Below are 15976 nucleotides of genomic sequence, written 5' to 3'. Positions count from 1 at the left end.
TTACAAACCAGTAATTGATAGTATGGGTTGTCAATGGCGGAGATAATATTAGTAAATTGTAAAGTATTGGCTACTTAAGTGCACAGACCCCCTTTCACTCTCTCATGGCTTGATGGAATGGCTGAAGTAAAGTATGGCATATAACCATTTAAATGGATATTTTCTGTAAGCCATGTCTCTTGGAGACATATAATTTGATTTCTATCTACAAGCTCAAGCCATTCTGTGTTCTGTATTTTACTGCGTAACCCTGCCACATTCCAAAACAAGCATCCAAACGATATAGTTTCTTGTTGATCCGATTTTTGTGTATGAATGTCTGTAAGGGGGTCTCGCATTACCATTCACTAAGTGGGAGTTTATTTGTGGTTTCTGTGTATTCTCCTCATGGGAAGTTTTTACAATAGTGGGACGGTGTGGAACTGGTTTCAATCCTTTCTGACCGGCCGTCGACAAGTGGTCTGGGCACCACCTTTTTCCGCAGAAATGCCGCCGCTGGAGGTGGGGGTTCCTCAGGGCTCTATCCTGAGTCCCACCCTCTTCAATATCTATGTGGCCCCTCTGGCGGCGGTTGCGGAATCTTTTGGTGCCCGGATCATATCCTATGCTGATGACACCCAGCTCCTTTTTACTTGTAAGAAGGGAGAGGCTTTTGATGGTGGTCTGATCGGGGAATGTCTGGGTGCGGTCTTTGACTGGTTTCGGCAGAACAGTCTGAAGTGCAATTCCGACAAGTCGGAGTTGCTCTTCTTCGGGTGTCAGCCGGATCCTAGCTGGAAGACCTGGTGGCCGCAGGACATGTCTCCTCCTGATGTGCCCTCGGTGAAAGCTAAAAACCTTGGTGTGCAGTGTGATGACGGCCTTTCTTTCGGACCGCAAATTGTTGGTCTGACGGGGAAATGCTTCGGCATTTTAAAAATGCTTCTGAAGTTTCTCCCTTTGCTGTCCTTGCAGCACAAAAAAATCATGGTGCAGTCTCTAATTGGCTCGCGACTCGACTACGCGAATGCCCTGTATCTCGGGCTGCCTAAATATCTGCTGGCCCGCTTGCAGATTGTACAGAACTCGGCTGCAAGAGCCATTTTTGGTCTTCCACGCAGGGCAAGAGCCTCGGAACTTCTAAAGAGACTGCACTGGTTGCCCATTGCTCTGAGAATCACCTTCAAGGTTTTGACTCTGGCTTTCAAGGCCCTCCATATGATCGGCCCTAAGTATTTGGGGAAGCGACTGGCTTTTTATGTTCCGAGGAGGACTTTGCGGTCCGCCTTGTTGGCTAAAGCCGAGGTTCCCCCTATTAAACTTGCCCGGATCGGAGGGCGTTCCTTCCGTTACTTGGTCCCGCGTTGCTGGAATGAGCTGCCGGTCTCCTTAAGAAAGTCTACCAGTCTCCTTTCTTTTAGAAGGGAGCTGAAAACCTGGCTCTTTTCAGTATGATTTCTCCCCCGACCTTTGCGAGCAGCTGTGTTGTGTTCTTCGCCGTGGTTCTCTTTGCCAAAGCGCCGGGACGCCCTTTCGGGTAGCCGTGCGCTATAGAAGAGCCCTAAACATAACATAACATAATAGTGCTTGTGCCAACGGTCACTGGGTTTTTGGTGCCATGTCTTTTCTGCCCATTCTCCTCTCCCATTTCATGTTACCCTGCGTCAAGTTAATCTAGACCGTCCAACGACGATAAGCATTGAAACATGTTGGAATTGTGAAATTTGGAAGTCTTGGTCTCTGCTGAAAACTTGGGTATGGGAGCGTTAACTTTTCTAAATATGGAGGGTAATAAAAGTAGCCCAGAGGTCAAATGATGATGCTACTACCTTAGCTCCCCGAAGTCACTGACCTACTCAGGAATTCATTCACCAGCTGAGGATTTCTAAAGATCAGGGCCACGCAGTCGCCACTCTGATTTTTGTTTCCTCTCCATACCCACTTTACTCTTCTGACCATTTTGAAGTCATAGAATAAGTGATCTGTTATACCTGTTCTGCCACCTAACCAGTTTAAGGATTTATTCCTCAGCGAGATCCAGTTCTACCTACTATTTGTGGGGAGAGGCGGGACATTTGTCAGAACTATTAGGTATGGAGCTGCTGCAGGCGGGAGATCTAGGCGATCGTCTGTACATTCAGCTTGGTCCTCCAGATGATTATTAGATGGTGACGTTAATGCTAGGGGTCTGGTATTGGTGTTATTCCTGTTCTCATCTCCTGGCCCAGGTCTGTCAGCCTCCCGTCCTCTCATGGTTTTACCTCCTACATTGCTACGGGAGAGAGTAGTAAGTTCTTTAGCTGTGGTGTTACACAGTGTGGTCTCTACTGGGGGTTCAGTGAGTACTCCAGATAATGGGGGGGGCATTGCTTTTTGGCCAGTAGACACAATCGTCAAAAGTTCCAAGCAAGAATCAGTTCTTGTTTCGACTTTCGCCAATCTAGATTGGATTGTTCCCATTATATCATTCATGTGGTTGTGAAGACTTTTAAATGCCTCATTATTTAAGGCATCTAATTTTCCAATAATTATGTTACATTTAGGGTCTGAGGAGATTTACATTACACTCGGTTTTGTATAGGATAATCCCTGCAGGTGGGGGTTACCCTTCTTGGGTATAACTATGTTTTTTAGGTCGAGCCTAGACGAAAGCAAAGCAAAGCTTTGCTGTCTAGGGCGAGACAACTAATGTTATCACTTTTGGGGGAATGTGGACAGCAGACTGTCACGCGCTTTTCCTGCCTTCCTGCGGAGATTTGACCTCGTGGGTGTGCTTTGGGACCTTGGCTGCTTGGCGGTGCGCGCGCTACATCGTCAGTTTCGTTTTTTTTTTCTTCTTAAAAGGGGCTGGCGTCAACGCGTCTTGAACGTGCGGCGTGTCTCTATATTCAGTCAATCACCGGACCCCCCCACCTAGGGCCCAGGAAGCGGCTCTCTCCACAGCTCACGGGAGCCCCGGGCCGCGGGAGGACTTTTCCTCTCCCTTCTCGGGTGCTCGAGGAGGCGGGACTTCCGGCACATAGGAGACAATGGCTGCTCGCGCACTTTTGGAGACACGGGCTGTGAACGCGCGCATCACCTTTGTGAGCGAGTGTGCGAGCCGCAGATCACGCTGGTTTAAATGTTGAAAGGATTTGCTGAATACGTGTTCTGTAAACTGTAGCTGTAACAGGAAGAACTGGTCCTAGCAGTATGTTACCTATGTGCCCAGTCATCATTCATGAAACATTCGGTCCAACAGCTGAGCCCTTGTTTTGAAAGGGAGCTTTTGAAAAGACGACTCCTCTTAATAGGATCATTACCCTGCGTTGTCAATGTGAGCCTTAAATGTAACAAGTACTTCATTATACTGGGTACACTAATAGTTGTTCTGTTATTGTGATACTTTTTCCAGTCAATGCTATTACGATCTCCCGAAGGCCTCCCTACATAAGTTTATTTGAAGGTGTCGGTTTTTGATGACAGTGCGAGGCCCAGCTATATTATCGTGTTGGTCAGTTACGTTCTCTACAAAGCAGGTGAAAGCAATACCAACGCTTAGAACTTTCGAGTTGGGATAATTGCACTTTTGGTGCGCTATGTAGGTCTTTCCTAAAAAATAGTGCTGTAAGCCAAGTTGATCGGAGCTGTGTTAAAGGCATTGCATTATTAAGAGATTTTTGTTGAGCAGCATGTTTTAGATTGAAATGCTACTAACAACTTGCTCCTTTTACCTCTGCCGAGCCTTCGTGTACTCGTACCTCAGTGGTGCAGTCAGTATTTGGTAACTCCACCATGTCAGTCTTTTGTATTGGTGGAACCACCTGCCAACGCAGAATTATTCAGATTCGTTGCAACACAGCAAATGGCTGCGCCGAGTTTGGCATGAGGAGAGTACTATAAATAGCGATGTATGCCAAATTTTTGCAAGTGCTGGTTCGCCCTTTACTTTTCCCAGAATATCCCTTCTTTGTTTAAGGAAAATACGTAATTTTCCTTTTAAATTGCAGTTCATCCTGCGGAGTGTCGTTAAAATGGCCTTTCCTCTTTCCAGCTCTCCAATTAATTCTCAACTCTCCAGGTTCTATCTACCTCTTCCGCGGCAAATCTTTAAGATTCCTAGTGGTTAAAAGCACTCTGCTGCCACTAGAGGCCTCCTTAATTTGTCCAGGCCAGTGTCTGTATTTCACCAATTTTGATAATTTTAAAGGACTAAGAAACCTTCTGATTGAGGTTTAAGTTTTACACAGTCCAGACGAATATAACATTGTGATGCTTTTGAATCACATTTTTTGACTTACTTTTGGCATCTTGCAGTTTTGTCCTATCGCTGAAGGTTGGTAGGTTGGGGAAGTAGTGTCTGAGGCGTCCTTTAAACAAGCATTTGCAATGCAATAGGTCTCACTTTTGCTAAAGTTTAAACTATTAGCATTGTAAATGACAATGCCTTTTATTTATGTTTTAAAAACCAAAACATAAATAAAAGGCATTGCCATTTACAATGCCAAAAGCTCAAACTTGTGTAAATGCGAGACCTATTGCATTGCAAATGCTTGTACTAACAGTGTTACCTGCACATCGTGCACAAGGTTTTTTCGCTCGTTTAGATGGAGGGGAATTGGATTTAGTGGTAGAGACATGGCCATCTTCTAGATATTGTATATAACCATTTACTTTATTAGCCCTTCCCCCTTTGACCTCCCTTTGTTCACCCTCCCCTTTATTCACCCTCCCTAATTCCTTCCACACTGCTGTTTCTCCCAAGATAACACAAACATTGATGTGAATGCAATGAGTTGTTTTAGTTGGGCAACAGGCCCCCTGCCCCATCCATCACCCCGTCACCGCCCAACTCCGTCACTATACTTCCAGAAGTTTTCGGTTCTTTTACAGGCGCCTGGGCTGTAGTTGCTACGGACGTTTTACTTCCCCCACATAATAACCCACCCGCTGACAAGGATTCCTCAACATTAGAAATCTGTTTCTCAATAGCTCCCATTGCTCCAGTGATGTATTTTAGTAGGGATGTTTGGGACTTGTCTGGGGAGAGTATTTTTCCAGTAATGGCCAAATGTTTTCTTTTACCCATATTTAACAATGTTTGGCTCAGCTACGTCTGTTTATACTTTTCTTGTGGGGGTAAGGTCAGAAGTAGTAAACCCAGTTAGTGTTTGAACATTGGTGGGTAGAATCAAATGATTATTAAAAGGATTACAATATTCTGCTAATGTCACGTCCTCCCACCTATCTAGATGTAGTTATATACCCGGAAATGCCTAACCTTACTCCCACCTCACTTCCACGGCGACCGTGAGGCTCGTAACAATCTCAGTTTGTCCTGTCAGTTCGATAATACCACGGCCAATGCAATGGTGCACCAGACCTCCGGGTTGCACCGCTACAACCGGTGCACACAACCCACCCAAACTGCACAGTCAAACCCTCCTGCAGGTTCGCACGGTCCAAAATCAGCAGGAACAACAAGGGCAGCACAATCCAGATCACACGGACCAGTGTCACTCAGCCTTCGCGCACCGGGCAGTTTGACTGCAGTTAGACGGCTGGGATAAACATACCTAGACAGAACCCCAATGTCTTGGTCAAAAACAAGGGGGGGGTGGGGTGGCCCCGCCACCATCTGTCGCCGATGGGCGAAGGACGGGCCGCGCGCCGCAGGGGGAGAGGCAGCTCTCAGCCTCCCCCTCGCTAACGGAACCAGTTGAAGGAGCGTTGCACCCTGGGCCATATAGTCCCCCACCAGGGTGATGTGCGTTGGGGCTAATACAAGCAACAGCATGCAATGAAGAACCCTGGGACTACGGTCCCACCAGGGTTTGCAGGATTTAGGTAATGCCCCCCTCGCTAGCGGTACCAGTTGTAGGATTGTTGCACCCTGGGACTGGGAGTCCCCCACCAGGGTGATGTGCGTTGGGGCTAATACAGGCAACTCAAGCAATAAAGAACCCTGGGACTACGGTCCCACCAGGGTTTGCAGGATTCAGGCAATGCCCCCAAACAGCAACAAGGTTAACACAAAGCCTCAAAGCAGGCTCCCCAGCTGCAGGGGAAGAGGCAGCGCTTTATGCGCAAAGATGACTCTGGCGCCTCCCCCTCGCTAGCGGTACCAGTTGGAGGAGCGTTGCACCCTGGGACTGGTAGTCCCCCACCAGGGTGATGTGCGTTGGGGCTAATACAGGCAACAGCAAGCAATGAAGAACCCTGGGACTATGGTCCCACAAGGGTTTACAAGATTCAGGCAATGCCCCCAAACAGCAACCGGGTTAACTCAAAGCAGCAGAGCAGAGCAAAGTACTCATTAGCACTACTCACCCAAATCAACATCTCAAAACCACTTCGTGTAAATCTTAACATTTTTAAAACAAGACACTCCCAATATAGCACTTTTCACTTGAAAATTAAAAATGTACCAATTAGTTCAACACCCCAGTGGCATTATCGTGTGCAACAAAAAATTAACATTTACATACCCGTGGATGCCAATTCCTAACATTGCAGCAAGTAACAATCATCACAGTAGAAACTAGACACACATTACTCTTATTTCTTCCATTCAATATGTGATAATCTCTCTCTTTTACATTAGCAGGACACTAAAAGCTGTGATTTTTTTTCTACTCTGAAAACATTCCTCAACATCACGATTATATTAAATTATCTTGCACTAGACAGCAAAGTGATGAACAACCACATTGTCTTTAAATCCCAACCCCAAAACAGGTTTCTAAGTATTTCCTTGCATTCAAGCACTTATAGATATTAGAAACTTTACAATAAAATAGCTAACGTTTCTGTTGGTGTACTGTCCCTATGCCATTCCCAAACCACACCTCCACTGAAAAGGCAGACTCGTCAGCCAATATGGGAATTACATTTTCTGATTCACTCTTTAACAGGAACTACCATGACCACAGGACAAGTGAGGTAATGATGCATCAGCTGAAGCAGGCTAGAATAAAAATGCATGCATAAGGAACATAGGGTCATCAGGGGCTCATTCAATATAAAAATATTACCGAGTGGCGGTCACCACTGGTTAGAGTAGGTATAGTTAGGATTGTGTTTCAATAGGAAAGTAATGTTTTGCTGTTTCTTATGACTTTATCTCCGTTTAATGAATCTTCACAAAACCTTTAAAAAATATTGTATCCACCTCAGCTCCTTCCTAGACAGTTTTGGGTAGATCCGTCATCTGGAGCCAAGAAAAAGGGGTAGGGGGTCCCAAAACACGTTTTTCCCTTTCATTTTTCAGTAGGAAAATTGAACAGTGATTCCCAAAAACTGTTGAAAGGAATTACACCAAATTTGGCAGAACGCTAGATCTTGGTCCAGAAGGCATGCTTTTGTGATTAGTGTAAATCGGTTCAGTAGTTTTTGAGAATTTCAGTGGTTTTGTTCATTTAAAATAGTATGTTTTATCTGTCATTTTCATCTAACTATAACATCCCTATAGCCTTTGTTTTTTCTAAGGTTTTTCTTTATGCAAAGTAAGATATTATTACCATACCTAAGTATGATGTCACTTTAACCTTTGTTAATAGCAAACCAATTACTATGGAATACTATAGAAACGATCAGTGGTTAAACGCACATTCAATAAAATAGCCTTTCTGTTTGCAGAAAGTCTTATAAAAAAAACTTAAATCATACAAAATGAACATAAAAACACAGGTAAAAGACGTAAAGGAAGTTCTCAGTGTCCTTATTGACCACTCTTACTCTTACATATTTTGTAAGAATGTGTAAATATTACTGACAAACATCCTAAATTGTCATTCAACACCTATTCTACGATGTCAGTTATAGTGATTACATGTTATAGTGGTTACATGTTCCTATGTTGTTCAATTGACACTGAGTGTCATGATAGCCACTATTTCTGCAGTTCTGAGCCAAGGAGCAGTTCTAATATTACTCATTGACAACATTATAGATTTAGGCCACACTCACACTATAACTGTGAGTTATACAGTTATAATACTTTCAATACCATCAACCAATATCAAGAGAACCACTCGTTCTGAAGTTCTGAGCCAGAGGACAGTGGAAATTAACTCACTTTGTTCCACTCAATAAGTTCATTCAGCCCCACTTGGTCAGTTTTCTCATTGAAGATCCAGCGGCCTCCTTAGAGAAAATAATTTTTTCAATATTCAGTCCCTTCACTGTTTCCAGTACTACCCACGTAAAGTCATGCTTGGTAGTATGGTAATGTTGCACTAGTTTAGTTTTCAATTTACCTGCTCTTATAGTGCTTACATGTTCCTGAATTCTTATTTTGACCTTTCTAGTCGTGAGGCCTATGTAAAATAGGCCACACTCACACTGTAACCTATATACCACATTTGTGGTGTTGCAGTTGCTGAATCGCGAGAGGAACCAATCCGGTCCAGAAACCAGTGTAACGCTCGTGGTCTTTTTTGTTAGTGAGCAGACCGAGCAAATGCCACACGGAAAATGGCCTTTTGGGAGTGTGCTGTCCCTGTTTTCACATATGGGGCGTCCCCGAATATGGACCAGTTTGTCCTTGAGATTGCTGGATCGTTTAAACGCAAATCTCGGGGGGGGCATGTTGAAGTCATTATTGGATAACAGTGCCCAATGTTTCCGCATAGATTGTCGTATTTTCGTACTCAGAGGATCAAACATCATCACTACTGGTACACATTCCTGTTTTACTCTGTCATTCTTTTCTAGGAGGGCACTCCTTGGTGTATTTAAAGCCCTTTTTCTAGCATTCCTAATGATCTTATTAGGATAGTGTCTCTCCTGTAGCTTCTTTTCCAACTGTTGAGATTGTTCAAAATACACCTCAGTAGATGAACAGTTCTTCCGGTACCTCAAAAATTGTCCCACAGGCAAATTGCCCTCAGGGCTCTTGGGTGGTATGAGTCGTACAGTAACAGAGAATTTCTATCAGTAGGCTTCTGGTGGACACTAGTCTGGAGGGAGTCCCCTACCACATCAATGTCCAGGTCTAAATACACGGCCTTGTTACGACTATAAGTCCATGTAAACCTGAGGCTCACATCCTGAATATTAAGCCAGTTTAAAAAGGCCAATAAATCCTCCTCACTGCCCGTCCAAATACAAAGGACATCATCAATATACCTCTTCCAGAGGCGAAGGTGCCTCTGGAAGGGGTTAGAGGGATGGTCCACCACATGTTCTTCAAATTGGCCTACGTAAATACATGCTAGGCTAGGCGCCATCATTGCGCCCATGGATGTCCCTGTTATCTGTAAATACAGTTGGTCCTCATAACAGAAATAGTTACGAGTCAATGCTATTTCAACGCACTGCAAAACAAAGCTCTGTGGAACGTCATAAAACCAATCCTGGGCCCCCAAGGCACGGGCTGCTGCCACCAGCGTCGCGTCTTGGGGGATACAGGAATACAGGGACTCTATATCGATGGTGACCAGAAATTCAGCCTCACCGTCGAATTTCATGTCAGTAATCATATTTAGTATCTCAGTGGTATCTCTGACAAATGATCTTTGATTAACCACAGATTCGTGAAGAAAGAAGTCTGCGAACTTGGAAAGTGGTTCAAGAACCGATTGGATGCCTGAGACGATTGGACGTCCCGGGGGTGGACGTGTTGGCTTGTGAATTTTTGGTAATATATAGAAGGCAGGGGTCCTTGGTTTATCATTACACAGGAACTCTGCCTCCTTAGCTGTAATCGACTTATTTTCCTTAGCTACCCTGACCAACTCTCGTATTGTTTGTAGAAGATCAGTGGAAGGGTCACTACTGAGGGGGCGATAATTGGCCCGCACGCTGAGAAGTCTTTTCACTTCTTTATCATAATCGGTAGAGTTTAAAACTACCACCGCCCCACCCTTATCGACGGGCTTAATGGTCAGCATCGAATTATCCTGTAAGCCCCTAAGTGCCTCCCAATCTTCACGTGTCATATTCTTGTGCCTGAATGACTTATCTTCATTCTCAAACCTGGAAATATCTTGCAGTTCGACTCGTAGACTGTAATTTCAGGTCCCAACGAGGTAGAAGGTGGACAGAATGTGGACGGTTTTCTTAAATTGGTATTATAAATACTCTGATCCTCTGTGGTCTTATTAGCAAAAAACTTCTTCAGTTTGATTTTGCGAATCGTTTCGTGAAATTCCACCCTACATCTGAACGTGTCATGTGTGGGGGTGGGGACAAAGCCTAGTCCTTTATTTAAAACACGTTCCTCGCTTTCAGTGAAGGTATGGTCTGATAGATTCACTACAATACTGTTCACAATTGGTTCCTCCCGCGACTGCGCGTTACTCTCGGGGAGTAGGACTGCCATTGTTGGGGTTGGTTGCCTCTCCCTCGTCCTCTTCCTCCTACTGCTTGGCCTCCCCCTCTGTTGTTCTTTTGACCACGTCCTAAAAAAGACCTCAGTAATGCCCCCAAATCGTCACTACTTTGTTCCTGTTGGTTAAGTTGATTAAATCTAACTCTACTGGCCCTAGGGCCCTGAGGTCCTTCTTCTTCCTCCTCACTGGAGGTGTTGTCAAAGGTCCGGTTTTTTGGTGTGCGCCTAGATAGTTATTTTCCACCCGACCCCTCTGGTATCCACCCAGGTTTTGTTGTTCTGGCCCGGGTTGATAATAGCTGTCGCTAATATAGGGGAATGCCCATTCGTGAGTATATCTTTCCAAATTTTGTTGCAAGTCTCTCACTTTCTGATTAATCATGTAAGTTTTGTATTTGTTAAGATCTTCCTGAATTTTACTCAAGTGTTCTTTTGTGTCGGTCAAAGTAGTATCCCTCCTTATACTTTCCTCTAGCTCTAAGATCTCCTTAAGCAATTCTTCACTCAGCCTTTGTGCAGTACTGATAATCAGGATCAGCCAATCTCGGGTGCATTTATTCGCTATATAGCTCCAATCGAGTCTGAATTTAGCATCATCCAGAAAGATTCTAGGCTCAATCCTAACTATCAGACTGGCAGGGGTTGCTCCAGCCCTATAATATTCTGTCATGAGAGCCCCATTTAGGGCAATCCTAACTTGTTTCTTTTTCAAACCACTGAGTTTTTCCCATTCTTCTCTTGCTGTCGTATTTAGAAGGGGGTATCGGGAAATAGTGAAGGTCCTACTAGAATCACGGCTATTTGCTCATCTGTGAGCGCTAAACAATTTTTATCCATTAGGAATGTGGCGGTGACGCCATGGCAAAGTGTTGTGAATGAGAGCCATTTGCTGGGGACAGGCATACATGTAGAGGGGCTGATAATCACCTTTTGTGCTTACAGATAAAAGCGACTATAGAAGCGCTGCCTTGCTTAAAAGGGCTTCACGCAAGGAAACTCGTTTTTACTCTCGAACCTCTTAGCTGGTAGGCTACACCGTGGCTTACAGAGGGTAAATATACACAGAATATAGTTTATCCAGTTATACATTTAACAAAGAGACCGGCTTGTGAATAATGAATAATTACACACTGTGTCTATGTGTTTTATTTTGTTGACAGTTTTTTAGATTGATGTGTCCAATATATGGTGCTGTGGCAAAAAAAGCTTGGCCCTGATGAATCTGCATAAAACATTGAAGCAGTGAAACATGTTGGCATCCAGCAGTGGTATGCATATATAGCAACCTATACTGCTTTTTAGTTTGACTGGGTTCACTGAGCAAAAGAATAAAGTTGTGGTCTATTGAGTGAATCCCTTCAATTTTAACCTGTTTTTCCACGCTGTGAGGTGTGACTCATCTTTGCACTTCACATTTTTGCACCTTTATCATTCACTGTTTCCTTTGGACACTTTTCTGTTTGGGCGTTATGACCGCCGATGATGATAACAATGGGCTCATCTGGTGAGTACCTATCAGTGGCCCGCTTGGTGGTTCGCCCGTGAGGGGTCATCTCGCCCTTTTCACATATATTTATGTATGAATGGGACTGAAATAATTGAAAGAGTTTAGCCTATGAGTCCTTAATATTCTAAAAAACTGTCAACAGAGTGTGGGAAAGGGTTTTTATGGTATACACATATATATACTACTGAATTGAGTACTATGAGGGTTATGTAGAATACTACAAACCCTTCAAGTGGACTATAATAAAGGGATACATTAAAATTAGGTTCTCCGGAGTCCTAGGACCCTGGTCTTTTTGTGTTTAAACTCTTTGAGTGGAGGGCTGCCAGGGTTCCTTTCCCCTCTGTAGCTCCATTGTGAAAATGTACACATGCAATGGTAACAGACCTACCATCCCCAAGCACCATCTTGCACGTGAGGGAGAATGTACATAAGACTACCCGCATGCAAGACAATTAAGTCAGCAGAAGACACTTGTTACTTAAATATGTAGTTTATCAGTCGTCACTTTTGCTTTTCAGAAGTGTGCATTTCCTGAAATACTTTTTTAAAATCATTATTAAAAATATTACAGGCATTAACATAAATCGTAAAATCTTCTCATTAAGATGATAAAATATCACTAAACCAGAACAAGGCTAGATCAAAAAATCCAGATTCCACTCAAAAGTGCAGAGAATCGCACTTGAATCGGCTCCCTGGGCAGACAAGGTTAAAATGGCCTTCCATCCCTTGCATTTTTACACAGAGTAGAACATATCTGCACGTTATCTCCAGCTGCTCTCCATTCCACGATCAGGCTAACTGGCAGCAAAATCACGCCCAGTGGCGGAAAGGAACTGCAACCTGTCTCTTATAGCTGAACAGTAATGGGAGGCATTGCTCGCGGTTATGGAGGGCAGGTGCGAGGGGTCGCGGGGGGGTAGTCGTGGGGAAATTAAAAAATAATAATAATAGTCAAATTAAGCTTACCTTTCTGCTGGCTCCTGCGCTCCTGGCTCCGACAGGAACAGGAAGCAGGCAGTCAGGCTCCCTCCCCTAAGCCAATCACAAAGCTGCAAGCCGTGTTGTGATTGGTTGGGATGCCGCCCAGCCTGGGGCTAATGGGGTGGCCATGTTCTCCATGCAGGCTGCTATCCAGCTTGCATAGAGAAGGGCGGAGTGCGTATGACTGGTTTGGGCAGCCCAGGACGGCCGACCAAACAGTCTTTGTGCACTCAGAAGTGAGCCAACCACTCCTCCCATGCCCTACTCAAAGAGCAGAGCAGCCTCGCCCACCCGCCCGCAATGTGCAAAGGAAACATAAAATGGTAATAACTAAAAGTTATTACCATTTTAAGTTTTGGCATTCTCGCACTGCGAGAAAGCAGTGGGGCAACACTCCTCCACCCTGGTGGAGGAGCCACTCCTGTCCTGAAGCTGAAACCCACCATATATTTCCATGACTTTTCCCAGTGATCACAGTATAACTCTGCTCTAATATTCTTCAAAACTGCAGCATGACAATCCATGGTGTCAGAAACAGCCAAAGCAAGCACAGCATTATGCCTCGTGCAGGTAACTTCTGCAGCCTGACTCTCCTCCACCCTCAGTTAAACACCTGGTAGGTGCAGGTGCAGATCAATGGAGTCACACAGGCACAGAGTTTGAAATATTCATTACTGTGTACATCAGTTCAAACGTTAGGTAGTCAGGTATACGGTCAGTACTCCACAAGGAGTGTGATGTTATTGGTTCCGTCTTTGGCTGGCTTCTCCCGGTTTAACCGACACCCACAGAATCCTGAGGAACCACAAAACATCACTCACAACACCAGGACAAGACATGACATCAGGACAAGGAAGGAACCAAGTCATAGACACAGGACACAACAAACCACAAGATCCTCAACATATTGCTACTGCGGAAAATGTTCTTTCCTACAAGTGCTCTGAATAGATAGTGGCTAATTAGTCCAGGATTAGCAGGATGTTCTCAGTAAAGGCTTCTTAAAAAGAGGCTTATGTCAGGTGGCACTCTTTTCACAATATATGCCCAGTCAGTGGGAACTTTAGCACAGAAAATAGCACATAAACACTATCACAGCGGGCCGGCCCCCTGTAAAGGTTATGGCGCATAAAATTGACTTTTATGTAGATATTAATTTGCATTTTTGTAATATGGGGACAATCTCTCGAGTCCCTGGTAGAGCTGAAGATGTTTCAACTAGTCGCTTAGAGATTAGTCTCACAAGATCAAGTTATTTGTTGCATGATCCCAATATTCCTAATCTGTCATGTTTCCTACATTTAGTTCTCATACGGCGGTGGTTCGAGATATCCTGGTTGTCACAGTGAAAAATGCTGAGATTAAATTTCTGCCAAGAATTCTACACATGCAGCTCTGCGTCTCATCACATTTGATACAAAACAACTGAAGTCATTCAATATGGCAGACAACCAGAAACTGACAAGAACAAGCGAATGAGATCACCCTTGATGGGGGCGTTGAAGATCGAAGAACATGTTGCAGCTTCTCAGACTGCACCTGCTTTTGCCAAGCAACTGAAGATTCCCATTAGTTATTGCTGTGACCTTGAGTGGGAGTGGATCAAAATGGCTGCATTACCACGGCAGAGTTTCAGCGCCTGTTTCAATATCTTGCACCTTGAGCTGTGGCCAGCATGTATTAATGTTAACAGTGGGTGGCGGAGACTTTCCTTGATAACATGGTGTGCAGACATCCTGCCTGTCGCAGCAATTTCTTGGATCTGGAAGCCGAAGCTTCCAATGGGTGTATGTCTGTAGCGGGTCGGAATCAGGGGGCTGAAGACCAGGTCTGATTAAAGAGGGTTTTATTTAATAGAATACACGTCTTCGACTGGTGGCCAGTCTCTTGGTAATAGTCGAGGGGGATAATGGCGTCTTATCCCTGCACTCCGGGTCGTCAGGCGTCTTCCACCCTCTTCTCATCAACCTCCAGGTTTGGTAGGACCAGGGGTTCCGGTGTCACGATGTGTAAAGGAAAGAAAATAGGATCGGTATCAGTGGGGGGGGGCTAAAGCTCAAATCAGAACGGGGAGTGGAGGATCACTCAGTTAGTGCCGCACGTCTAGGTAAGTGAGTGAAGTGCTCAGGAAGGGGTGACCAGTCGAGAACTGGTAGGGAGCATCGGGTCTCTCCCTCCTCCCAACCCAACCCGCAAAACGCTCGTGTACCTGTGACAGCCACGCTCCAGGAGCGTGGCTGCGGGCTGGGTGAAACGCAATGTTGTTGGCCTCCTGGCTTTCTTGCTCCTCTCTGGGGTTCCATAACAACTCCACCTCTCGACGTCTCCGCTCCTCCGCCTCCTCTCGACGACATCCACTCCTCCCCTCAGACCGCAACCTCCTCCACCTCATCATCTCCTACTCCAGTGATATCAAACACCCACTTCCAGATTGTTCCCATTCTTGTTGGCCAGACCCCTGCTGTGTCATCGTTGGGGGCGCACTCCTCAGGATTGATTTCCCAGTTAAAGGACCCATACCTGTCTTCCCCTTTGTCCTCCTGTTTGAGTATAATTGGACAGTCCCAATCGTCCTGCTGCGAGGAGAAGCGGCAGGGGTCACATTCCACCATTCCATGGTCCGCTCCTTGCCCTCCCTGGTCGTACCCACCCAGTGACAATGTCCTAGTTTGTGGGACCTATATCCTGCGGAGTCCAAACAGTCATAAGCTCTGCAGGTGGTACTTGTTTGAAATCAAATATGCCTCCTTCTTACCAGACTTTGTGTGTTTGTGGGGGGAGGGGGTCATTACACTTTAGAGAGTAGCATATTCCTGTTGATCCTTGGCATGGTGGCCTTACAGCTGGAGATGTTTGCGCCTGGGCCGCCTAATGAGAGCGGGTGTGGTGGGATACTACTGACGGTGCCTCAGGTTCAAACGGCCTTTCCATCAACTTGCGTGAGAGGTCAGTAGGTAATACCAGGTGCAGCATCGTCCTCACAATGAAGAGGCAGACGCTGGTGATGATTCGAACAGAGCTTTATTCTCCACAACCCTTCTTTCCCTCGTCCCTACTCTAACTGCCTTTTCCGGTTCTCCCCTCCCCGTTCCGGTCCCTCCCATGACTCCACCCTCCATACACTAGACTGCTGCCTCATGACATCTCCCCCTTTCTTAACAAAATACAATTGAGTCAACATTTCTACAGTT

The sequence above is a fragment of the Lissotriton helveticus genome, chromosome 9 (assembly GCF_964261635.1).
Source record: "Lissotriton helveticus chromosome 9, aLisHel1.1, whole genome shotgun sequence".
NCBI classification, from domain to species: Eukaryota; Metazoa; Chordata; class Amphibia; order Caudata; family Salamandridae; genus Lissotriton; species Lissotriton helveticus.
The sequence above is the reverse complement of the archived record's forward strand: the minus strand, read 5'-3'. Positions refer to the sequence as shown.